The following is a 12238-nucleotide window of genomic DNA, read 5'->3' as shown; positions in this document are numbered from 1 at the left end:
CTGCTACATGTTTATCAGTATGAAGATTGTCAGGGTTGCTCTGCGATATGAAGTTTGTATCACAGGTACGATGCTGCAATATTATTTCTAATACAGGAAGAAGATGTCTGTAGTTTCTCCTGTACTCTATACACTCAGATTCTACTAAGTAGGATCTTTGTTCAGTACATATGCCTCTCACTTTTGATTAAAGCCATTCGCTGTTTGCATCCTCACTGGCTCTCCTTCTTTTAATGGACGAAGAAATCTGCTCATTTTATCATAGCTGGACTTCTAAGAAGAATGCTTTTTAAAAAGTTGGGCTTTGATTGCTCTGTTGTTTTTAGCATTAGGCATCAACAGACTAGTACTGATAGACAAGGTTGTTCTGGTTTGTCTAGATAAAAGTCTCTGAGCAGGCAAACTTAGTAGATTGTCATGGGGTATATTTCTGAGACTGAGTAAATTGAATAAGATATCTCTATTGTCACACATTGATCTCTCCAATAATTGCTTTGCACTCTGTACTGCATGTTTAGCAAGGCCATTTCACCGAGGATATTCAGGACTGCTAGCAACATGGATAAATGGATAGCAAATCTCTGAAACAATTGACTGGTAAACTGAGAACCGTTGCCAAAAATAACTGTGCGGACTAACATGGATTGAGAAATGAAATTTTATCTTAGAAATAAGAGCACTGGATGTTAGATTAGATAGCAAATCAATCTCAAACCAGTTTGAATAAGAGTCTACCAACACTAAGTAATGTTGACTGTTCCATTCAAATATGTCAGTTGTTACTGCTGACCAAGGTAGTTCAAGAATTTGGTTTAGTTGAAGTGGCTCTTTCTGCAAATGGGGCTTAGTACTGTTGTGCACTGAACAACACAAAAGCACTTTGTCAATGTCTTTTGCTAGAGAAGGCCAAAATACTAGCTCTCTTGCCCTTCTTTTAGTAGAATCGGAGCATGGGTGGCCATGATGCAAAATCTGAATATATTCATACTGTAAGGAAATAGGAACAATAACTTTTGGACCTTTGAAAATGATGCCATCTTCTATCAACATCTTATCTCTGTATGGAAAGTAAGGTTTTACTTCTGGCAGTACACAGGATTGCATTGATGGCCATCCTACATTGATGAAGTGACTGAGCTTTAACAAAATTGGATCAGTCATTGTGTGATCTGATCTCTCAACTTATCAAGTCTCATGATAGAAAAATTATGCACTTCCATGACATCAGAGTCATAATTCTCTGCATCAAGCTGTTCCTTAGTACTTCTCGCTGATCTGGATAAGGTATCAGTCAGATAAAGAGTTTACTCTTTGTATAGACCATTTTGAAATTATACTTTTGCAATTTGACCATCATTCTTTGTAGTCCTGCTGGAGCAGGATGCATAGGCTTCTTTGAAATAGTAACTAGGGGTTGATGGTCAGTTTCTATCTGGAGTGCTCCACCATAAATATAATCACGGAACTTTGAACATGCGAACACAATTGCCAAAAGTTCCTTCTCAGTTTGAGCATACTGCATCTCAGTTTGGGTAAGAGTTCTAGATGTAATGGCAACAGATCTGCCCTCTTAAAGAATAACTGCACTAAGACCGAACTTTGAAGCATCACAGGAAAGAACTACTGGTTAGTGGAGATCATAGTATCTTAATGTAGGCAGATTAGTAATTTGCTGTTTGAGGTTATCAAATGCTCTCTGGTGTTGTTCTAACAATGACCATGCAGCATTTCTGTAAGTCATCTCTCTTAAAGGCATGGATAGCTCACCAAAGTCAGGGATAAATTTGCCCAAATAATAAACCATACCAAATAAACACTGTAACTGCGGTGGTGGTGCTGCGGTAGCATTGTCGCCTCACAGTAATACATTGTTCTGTTCGATTCTCAGCTAGAATGTCTTCTGTGTGGAGACATGTGTGAATGGGCATACCTTCGTTGAAGGTTGTGCATCAGGGTCGGCAACCCGGCACATAAAAATCTACTGCCAATCATTAGCGGACCAGAGTTCCACTGTGGCGACCTCTAACCGGGAAAAGCTGAAAGACACAACAACAACAACAACCAAGTAAACATTGTAGGGCTTGGACATTATCTGGAGGTGGCATCTCAAGAATGGTTTCTTTTCTGGAAGGATCTGTTCATAAGCCTGTACTGGTAAATAAATGATCTACATAAGTAACTTTTGGTAGTCTGACTCAGAGGATTGAACTTTAAATTCACTTCAAATGCTCTGTCCAGAATATTTCTGAGGTTTCTGTCATGCTCTGCTTCACCATTACCCCAAACTAGTAAATAATTTGCTAGTATTGCATGCGGGTAGCCTGAAAAAATTTGCTCCACTGCATGCTGAAAGACTTCACTGGCAGACTTTATTCCAAAAGGCATCCTGAGGAATCTGTATCTACCAAATGGGTACTGAATGTAGTCAGTAGTGAAGATTTGCTATCAAGCATCACTTGCCAAAATGAACACTTTGCATCTAAGACAGAAAAAATAGCGGCATTTGCATGAGGGTTGCAATCTCCTCGCATAGGATAATAAGGTCATTTTAATGCCTTGTTCAAATCTCTTGGGTCTATGCATATTCTAATTTCATCTGAATATTTCTTATGAGTAGCTACCATGGATGATACCCACTCAGTTGGTTCTGTGACTGGACAAATCACACCTTGCTGCACCATTTTGTCTAACTGGACCTTGACTTTGTCCTGCATAGCTATTGGAACTCTTCTTGCTGGTCTGACCACTGGACTGACCTCTGGGTCTAACTTCATGGAATACACAACTGGAAGTTTGCCTAGCTTGTCATCAAAAACATGAGCATACTCTGAGAAAATAGCATCAGTAAAGATGGAACTGGGACATGTGCTTACATGATGTACTTCTTTGGTAAAAGAAAGCAGGTTCATTCTCAAACTGTCTCTGAAATGTAATAATGATTGCCTAGGTCTTTGGAAAACATAAAATTGCAAACTGTAACTATTCCCAGCTGACTAGCTTAAAAGCATTACTGAGCCTTCAGTTTGAATCTCTTCACCTCCATAAGCAGCAAGCTTTGCACAGCTGACCAAATTAAGTTGCTCACCAGCCCTCACTTTAGCAAATGTTTCTGTTGACATCACATTACACTTTGAGCCAGTGTCTACTTTGAGCTCTTTGGGTTTACCATTGATCAGGACAGTACAAAATACTAATTCTTTCCCAACAAATCTAATGCATTAACCTTTTCACTGACCACTAATACACCATCTTCATAGAAAGTAGGGTTCCAGTATGATCAATTGTTTTTTGAGTGGCCTTTATTAATAACTGAATGAGGTTTGCTTGACTTACAAAACTTTTGGAAATGGTTTCATTTTTTTACACTTGTGGCATTGTTAACCAAATGCTAAACACTTCTCTCTTTTAGACTCATGGTTGGATCCACAATTATGACAGTTAGCAATAAGACTTGACTTGGGTTTGCCTGGCTCACTCTTACTCTTTTAACTGAACTGGTCTTGGAACTTGCTAGAAAGCTACGGATTTTCCTTGCCACACCCACAGGATTTGCTGCTGCCATGTGCTTAGGCCTGTTTCTGCTTGCCACATGTTGAATGCTGTCTACATTTGCTCTAGAGGCTGCTGAAATCATACTCATCACTTGTAAGCATATTTGTGTGCCTTTCTGTGAGCTCATGGATTTGACAAATCTCTATGCCTTTGTTGAATGTTAAATCACTGTCATGAAGCAACATCGTTCTCACTGCAGCAGTATTAACACCATACACAAGCCTGTCCTTTATTAACTCATCTTTCAAGTCACCAAATCTGCATGTTTTGGCTTTATTTCTCAAGTCAGGGATATAAGCTGCAAAAAGTTTCACCTGTTTTTTGGTCTCCTGTATAAAATAAGTGCCTGTCTAATGTAACATTTGTCTGGGGGTTGCACATTTCTCAAAATTTATGTTTTAATCACTCAAGGTCTTCCCTTGATCAGCTGCTACCACAATATGATGGTTTGCCCCTTCTCCTTCATATATTTCTGGTGCATACACAAATGAACGCTCTCTTTCAATAGTTTTTGACCCAGCTAGGTTAAGAAAAATGAATGCCCTTCTATGTGCATATTTGTCAGAAAAACTGCTTGTATGAAACATTGTATTCCTTCTTGAATACTCTCCAATTCTCTGCTATATTATGATCAAATACAAGAGGACTTGGTCTGTGAAATACCTCTGCCATATCAACACAGAGTAGTGAAAGTGCTTGAAATCATATATGAACATACACAAAATATATATGCCAGAACATTATGCCAGTACTTGTAATTATGCCCAATACCACACAAACTCTTTAAAACAACTGCACTTTGCCAAATATGTCTCCATAGCACAAGAACACTCTGAAATCATTGCACTTTGTGAAACCACTCCTTATCAGTGTAAGAAATATTTCAAAATAACTGTACTTTATGAATAAAATGTATATGACAGAAGACGCTCAGGGTAAGAAACACTTCAGGATGAATGCACTTTGAAAATAAACAGTACACAGGTAATGAACCTTTCAAAATGGCTGTACTTTGCAAAATAACTCTGCACAGTGAAAGAAACACTCTGAAATGACAGCATTCTGCAAATAAATGCACACAGCATAAGAAACTTTTCAAAATGGATGTACTTTGAATGCACTTTGCAATATAACTGTACTTTGCACACAGCAACCTTTTTGAAATAATTGCACCGTGATAAACCACACACTGTGCAAACACTGCACACTTTGAGGTACTTCAAATAACTCTAGTTATGCTTTGACTGACTTCGGTCAATGCAAAATAGTAGTTTGTGCCCAATCACATTTTTATACTAAAAAACATGCAGTTGCCTTGCTCTTAAGCTCAATTTTCCCTTTTCTTGTGCTCATTGTGCCCTTTTAATCTTTTATCATTCTCAGTATGCTTTTGTTGTGCCCGTTTTACTTTAAACATGCTCATTATGCAAACCAAAAGTAATTCTGCACCCTATATGAATAGTTGTGCTAGTTTTGTCAAATATTGTGGTTTCTAACATTTAATTTAATTAATAATGCAGTTTGTACTTTTCGTTTGCTTAATAATAAGTTTTGTGCTACTCTTTTGATTAATAATGTGTTTTTTGCCTTATAAATGTGCTGCTTCATTTTCTTTGCCAAATAAATAATTTGTGCAGCTTTCTTTATCTTTTGCTTATTTCTGGCCCTTTTTCATTTGTCTATGCTCTGTTTCACTCAGCCTGTTTAGTCTGTCTTCACCTTCAATTCTGCACCTCATGGCTTGATGAAGCAGCTCTCTTTATCCCACTTCTGATACTATGTCATTCGTCTGGTCAAGATAAAACAGACAAACATTCATTGGTTCTTTTCAAGCAGCTTTATTACACACAAACACTTCAGAAATGAGGCTTTGTAACTTAAACTTAAATAAACTTATAAACAGACTGACTAGCACACTCATACATGTTAACACTCTGGCTGTTCTCTAACCAGGCATATCCAACAATTGGAAAGTCCACAGAAGTTCCGCACTAAATGAATACAGGGCATAAGTAAAATGTCCTATGCAGATTGCCTCAAGGCCCTAACCCTGTATTCTGTCTCCTACAGGCTTTTGAGGGGAGCTTTATTCCTGGCATACAGTGTATTGTCAGACCCCACTGTGATGGAACTCCTGCATATCCACAAAAAAAAAAAAACAGCACCGGAATTACCCATTCTAAAAACTTAAACTTTGCCTGTGATATAAATAAGACCTGTTGGAGAGATAGGTATATATTCCAGAGACTACTGTGTCAATGGAACAGGCTCCCCATCCATGTGAAGCAGAGTTCCTCCCTAACCCAATTCAAGTGTAAAGTGAACAATTGGATGGGAAAATATAAATTCATCCATGGCTTGGCACCTGTGTTTCTAATGGACATAGGTAACCTGCAAATGGTTCATCTCCCAGGTCCATGCTTACATTTATCAAGGGTATCAGAACTTGTCAGAGATTTGGGATGCATAACTAGGCTTAAAAAGGCCCTCTGGTCATTAGCCTACTAAACACCTATGAACGTAGGTATAGCCAATATGATATGTGGGAGCTCACTGTGGCAAAGGCGGTACACTTCAGTTTATACATCACTGGAAGATGTGCAGGGAGGTACATGAAGAAGGGTGCATTCTTACTCAGTTATTGGTGTGATGAAGGGTGTGAATTATGGAGGTATTATGACCTTTGATGTGGATATCCTGCACATGCTCAAAAGCTGTGTTACATAAAAGGGAGTAATCACCACTGTGGACATTCCAAATACCATCTACCCCAGGCACAGGTCACAAACTATTTGGTCTGCTCATACAGGTGTGATGTCTGGATTATCATTGGGTCATGCATTTGTTTTCATAATGTAAGAAATCCCCCCATGTTTTTGTTTCTTCTCATGTGTTGTCATGGTTGTGGCAGCAATCTTTGGTGTGTGTTGATACTGTCTGTATTATATTAATATCACAGTTGGAGTCAATGATTCCCCATAATCTGTAGTCCTCCAATTAGCTGTTTGAACACAGGATGTGTATGTCACTCTTGACATTGGTGTCTTAAATAATGGACTGGAAATGGACTAATGGACAGCCCTGATGTATGAACCTAATCACTGAGCTTGAGATATAGGTCACTTCACACATTTCAACATATTTGGATGCTATATATGTGATCTAGTGGTCACCCCACTTGGTGATATAGATGTTTATGGCCACTTATGAGAGTGATCAGTTAATACCTCAGTGTGGATTTGTGTCAAATGCCTTGTCATGGACAAGTTCCACAAGACGATAGTGCTGTCATCATGCATAGGTTCATATGTTCATATGTGTTTACTAGGCTAACAACCACACGCACCTTTTTAAGCCTAGCCATGCATCTCAAATCTTTGACAAGTTCTGATACCCTTAATAAGTGTAAGCATGGGCCTGGGAGATTAACCATTTACATGCCCTCAATGACCTTCTTAAGGATATATAACAGATGTAACAGACATGGCTGTAGCATTAACAACTCACACATATCTTTTCCATGCTGCTGGGCTATTACAAGTGTCCACTTAGAAAAGGTCTGTGATTACATGTTGGTCTACCTCAGAGATCTTGAGTGTCAGGATGTGTTTATGCACACATGCATCAGGTGCTGTTCCCCTCCCCCAGTCAGATGGATGCATGTTGATGTACACCCTTCTATGGGAACATATTCTATTTGGATGATGCATTGAAGTGTGGATCCAACCATGTCAGGTAGGTGAATGTTCTGAGTCAAGCTATAGATGATCTGTGATGTTGTCACAGCCCATATATTCTGTGTGATATGCCTGGATGAAGGTAAGACAGTGCATACTGCCTATCTTGATCTGGCCTAGGTTGTGACACCATCCCCCACTCAGGTATCATTGAGAAGCTCTCCCAGCTGGGGATTAACCCTTATGTCACTAGATGGTTAACCAACTGACTCACCAGCAGAACACATACTGTGAATATTGGTGAATCAACCTCTACCAGTAAAGCTATCATCAATGGCATACTCCAAGGATCTGTGATGGGCCTCTTACTGTTGGAATCTATTTCCTGACAGTCCAGGCTAAAGTATATGGCATTTGGCTTACTAGGTTTGCTGATTATTGCAAATTGGGTGCAATCATTGAGTCCATCAACGATGTTAATATATTACAAAAGGGGTTATCACAGACACATGATTGGTGCCAATGCTACATGATCTACAAATAAATGTAGATATGTGTCATGATTTTAGCCTTCTGCAAAGTGGAATTCCACACTAATTACAGGATTGACAACACCCTCAATATTCAAACCTAGTGGTACATGACTTGGTAACACATGTAGATAACAATCTGAACTTCAACCACCAAATTTCCACAGTAGTATAGAAAGGGTATGCTGTGCACCTCATAAGTTAGGCTGTCCTATTCAGATCTGAGGATGTTAAAACAGCACTGTACTCAACCCTCATCAGATCACTAATAGAGTATGATGCTCCCTTTTGCATGTACCTCACCAGACACCTGCAGCAGTTGGAGAGACCACATGAGTTTCCCACCAAGAAATTACAGGGCCTACAATTCACACCATGATGTATTTGGATAGACTGAAAGCCCTGGCACTGTAATCTGTATCATGTGGGATGAGGTGAATTGTGCCTGGCCTACAGGCCAGTCCCTGACACTGCCCTGTTAGAAATACTGCACATCTACAAATCAGCTATAGCTGATGACATGACCAAAGTTTGGTGAGAGGAAGGTGGTAACAACAGTGTCCCACCAGAGTCTGGTGAGAGGGAGATGGTAAAAGCAGTGTCCCACATGCTGATGTAAAATTCTTTCTCTGATGTTAAGCAAGTGCACAGACACAAGCATACACTCCATTTGCCTTCAGTGAGAACAGAACCCCTACCTGACCAAGTACACTGGCTAGAGAACTCTGAATTTAATGCAAGCACTGCAGCATAAGTCTGACTTAGAGAGTTTCAGACAACACTTTATAGGTGATGACATCAGCAGTGCTGGTGAAGAGAAGATGGTAATGACATTGTCCCACATCCTGTTGTAAAATGCTCTCTCTAATGTCAAGCGAGTGTACAAACACACATACACACACACACACACACACACACACACACACACACACACACACACACACACACACACACACACACACACACCACTTAACTGCAGTGACATTAGGACCCCTACCTAAGTACATAGACTAGAGAACTCAATATCTTACGCAAGTGCCATGGCAGAAGTCTACCTTTTACAAGACTACAGGACAACTTATAAAGGATGACATCATCAGTGGATGTTAGAGAGAAGATGTTGGGAAGCCTGCATGAAATGGAGGTGTAGGCATGTGCAAGTGTCGAAATATTAGCAGTCCATGGGATTAGAGTGGTAACTGCAAGATGCACACTTTTGCTTTTATGACTAGATACACACACACACACACACACCTCCCAGTTGACTGTAGTGAGATTAGAACCTCTACCTAAGTACACAGACTAGAGGACTCATTATTTTAAGCAACTGCCACATCATAAGTCTGACCTTTATAAGACTGCAGGACAGCTTACAGTGGATGACATCTTCTGATGTTGGGTGGCCTGCATGAAATGGATGTGTAGGCATGTGGAAGTGTCAAAACATTGGCAATCCATGGAATTGGAATGGTAACTACAGGATACACAATTATGCTCTTCTGACTAGACAGACAGACAAACTGACATGCACACATACCTCCCTTGACTGCAGTGTGAACAGAACCTCTACCTAACTACACTGACTAGAAAACTCAGTACTTTATGCAAACACCATGGCACAAGTCTAAGTTTTACAAGGCTGCAGGACAATTTCTAGTGGATGACATCAGCAGAGGATGTTGGAAAAAAGATTTTGGGAAGCCTGATGAAATGGATGTGTAGGCATGTGCAACTATCAACATATTGAGAACAAAAGATAAAGGCACAGCAGCAACATCATAATACAACTGAGAACAAAAGATAAAGGCACAGCAGCAACACTCATAATACAACTGAGAACAAAATCAGGAAATTGTAATAGTAGTGGGATTGTTTACTTGGCGACATGCATAGTATGCAACGCATACTATGTTGGTAAAACAGAAAGAAAGCTTAAAACCAGGATTTATGAACACACGTACAAAATTAAAAAAGGAGACGAGAAAAATGCTTTAAGCAAACACATAATGACTAAGGGAAAGGACCATGGATTTAAATTTGCTATACTAGACCAGGTGGACAACAGTGTGGGGAATGGAAATTGGAAGGCAAAATTAGGAGCATTGGAAAGTAAATGGCAAATTATGTTGGATGCAACCACCTATCCAGGTATTAATGAATATATTAGCATCAAACCATTTCTAATATTGGGATGCCCATAATAGGTGTAATATTAGGCTTCCTGGCTCTAATAGATTGTATATAGACTGTATCTAACCTGTTGCTCTAATATGTAATATGGTAATAGTGTTACATTCCTAGTGAGACTACACTTTCAGTTAGTTAGTCTATTATATGAAGAGGTTTTAGGAAACATGAACAACTTCACTTATAGAGTGGTGACAGTTTCAAGCATTGATACATAATACATTTTGCCATGTATCAGCTAGATTTGCTTGGATAGTTTAATATCTTGACATTTTTTAACAAACAGTTATGTTTCTTTAATAATTTGTAGTTTATATTGAGTTTTCTTATTTTGTGAGTTATTAATTGTGGGATGTGTATTGTATATGAAACTTTTTAATTTTTCAAGTGTGATTTTTTAAGTATGTTTTTTTATGTTTTTTTTTATATAATAGATATGTTTTTTTTTTTTTTATATAATAGATATTTATAACATAGACAGATATTGAAATTGGACAGGGACCAATTGTATTTATTTAATATATATGCTAGTAAAATTTATACATTTAGTTAGTAATATTGTAACTTTGTGATTATACTAATTGAACAATTATGCAACATCTATTAAGGTTTGGCGCCAAAACGTTTGGTATTTAAGGAAGGGATGCTGAAATACTCATTGTTCTGATGAAATCTGCTAAGGGCAGATGAAAGCGCTTAACCGATTGCATTGCTTCAATTCAGTATTCATTTATGCATCTTTGTGCTTTGTTTTTGCTGTATGTGGATATGGACTGCATTTCGTCTAAGTGTTTGTGAATAAACACCTGTTTAAACTAGCGAGAAATATTTTTTATTCTTGTTACTGACACGTCTGTCAGCATTCACCAGGAGTCCAGCTCAACTCGAGTTCCAGGTCTGTGGGTGTCGGAGAAACTATCAACATATTGTCATCCCATGGGACTGGAGTGATAACTGCAGGATACACAATTATACTCTTCTGATTAGACACACACACACACACACACACACACACACACACACACACACACACACACACACACACACACACACACACACACACACACACACACACCAGCTGAATGCAGTGAGAACAGAACCCCTACCTATCTAACTACACCAACCAGAGAAATCAGTACTTTATGCAAGTGCCATGGGACAATTCTGACTTAAAAGGCTGCAAGACAATTTTTAATGGATGACATCAACAGTGGATGTTGGATAAAAGACGTTGGGAGGCCTGCATGAAATGGACAGTTAGCCATGTCCAACTGTCGAGATATTAAAGTTCTGCATGTTACCAGATTGATGAGTGTGCAATGTATAGTATCTGGTGTTTGTTTTTCCAATGTGCATGTGTAATTTAAAAGACAGCTTTACAAACTATATGCAAACAGGTGACGACATTACTACAAGTATTGGAAAATATGAATGTGTATTGTCATTATAAAGATGTGCATGGTATACAAGACAACACTGGTTATCTATTTCTGTAGTTCAGTTGATATATTTGTGAACAAATATATACAGACCAAGGCTGAAGTGCATGCAGAGAGGTAGCAGATGACTGCATTGAAAATATGTGTTATGTCCATAGATAGTGCCTTTATTTTGTTTGCTTCCACATGTAGTTTCATGGCATGAATACTAAATGGACAGTAAACAACAGTAATAAAAGCTATTGCCCACTTTGCATAGCTTAACACTGAGAAGCAAGTTTGCCCAATGGTTGGCAAAGTGTTTGTGCATCTGAGATACACATTTCTACTCCTTTCCCTGTTTGTGAGTAGTTAATCGGTGTGCAAATGCAAGCCTCATTGCTAACATTATGAGTTTTCAGTTTTGAGTGTATGAAACATACCTGCTGCATAGCTGACACTGTGGCAACAGATATAAATGCACTGACACATTTCTTTTGGAGCCCAGATGATATAGGGTTTGAAGCCAGGTGTATATAATATATTTAAATAAGTAATGATAATGCAAAGAAATAATTCTTTATACTGTATTCACCATCTGCTAATGTGTGTTAAAGTAGTGCAGCATGTTTAAGCAGCATTGCTAGTTAGGAACTCATTCAACCACTGTTGAATGTGTCTCCTCTTGTGCCCCTTGCATTATTAAAGTGGTACCTAAACTATTCTCCAATGTGTGGGATGCCAGTCACACTGGATACAGCTTTGTCCAGACTATTTCAATCCTCTGACTTGTACTGGGAGCCAGAATGGTCTCCCTGTAAAAGCCTTTGGCTGTGGTGCTTTACCAGGAGTTCAGTAAAGATTCTGGACTCCT

This window comes from Protopterus annectens, chromosome 3.part1 (assembly GCF_019279795.1).
Source record: "Protopterus annectens isolate FY-2018-M chromosome 3.part1, PAN1.0, whole genome shotgun sequence".
Classification (NCBI taxonomy): domain Eukaryota; kingdom Metazoa; phylum Chordata; order Ceratodontiformes; family Protopteridae; genus Protopterus; species Protopterus annectens.
Note: the sequence above shows the minus strand (reverse complement) of the source record.